Source organism: Mus pahari, chromosome 3 (genome assembly GCF_900095145.1).
Source record: "Mus pahari chromosome 3, PAHARI_EIJ_v1.1, whole genome shotgun sequence".
Classification (NCBI taxonomy): domain Eukaryota; kingdom Metazoa; phylum Chordata; class Mammalia; order Rodentia; family Muridae; genus Mus; species Mus pahari.
The window spans coordinates 26,513,643-26,514,141 of NC_034592.1; the positions used below are offsets into that span (position 1 = coordinate 26,513,643).

The 499-nt window shown below is 51.9% G+C and overlaps 1 non-coding gene across 1 annotated transcript; it reads left to right on the top strand.

Moving 5' to 3' along the window:
- Positions 1-145, top strand: LOC115063704. The gene has a single exon (XR_003843587.1). It is a non-coding gene; the product is annotated as a small nucleolar RNA SNORA48 (small nucleolar RNA).
- The last annotated feature ends 354 nt before the right edge of the window (positions 146-499 follow it).

A 499-nucleotide genomic window follows, 5' to 3' on the forward strand; every position in this document is an offset into this window, starting at 1 on the left:
GGCTCCCTGGCAATGGGCAGAGAGACACCTTGTTGGTGGTGATGCTCTTATATCAGCCAGGAGCAGAACAGACGGCAGTCCTTTGTTTATCCTAGCTTAATGTCTGGTTTGGTGGCCAAAGCTGCCTTATGCCTAGGACTCATAGAAATCAAATAAAAACCATTCAGCTCAGTGCAGAAGGAGGAAGAGAGACAGGGACCTGTGTATTGCCATGCCACCACCCACAGACCTGTCCTTCAGTGCAAGGCACAGACAGCTGCTGGCTTACACACCACACAGCATGGTTGGAGGATGTCACCCAGAGGCCTGCCAACCTTGTGACCGGCCTCCAGCTGAAGCCACCACAATGTGCAAGTGTGTGGTGGTCAGATGGGTGAGAAAGAGAAGTAGAGCAACTTGAGAATGATGGAGAAAAATGGAACTGGAGACTCAAGGGTAGAAAGGAGTAGCCTGTTGTGAGTGGCCTGCCCTGCTGCCTGTGTCCATCTTGAGGTTCCAG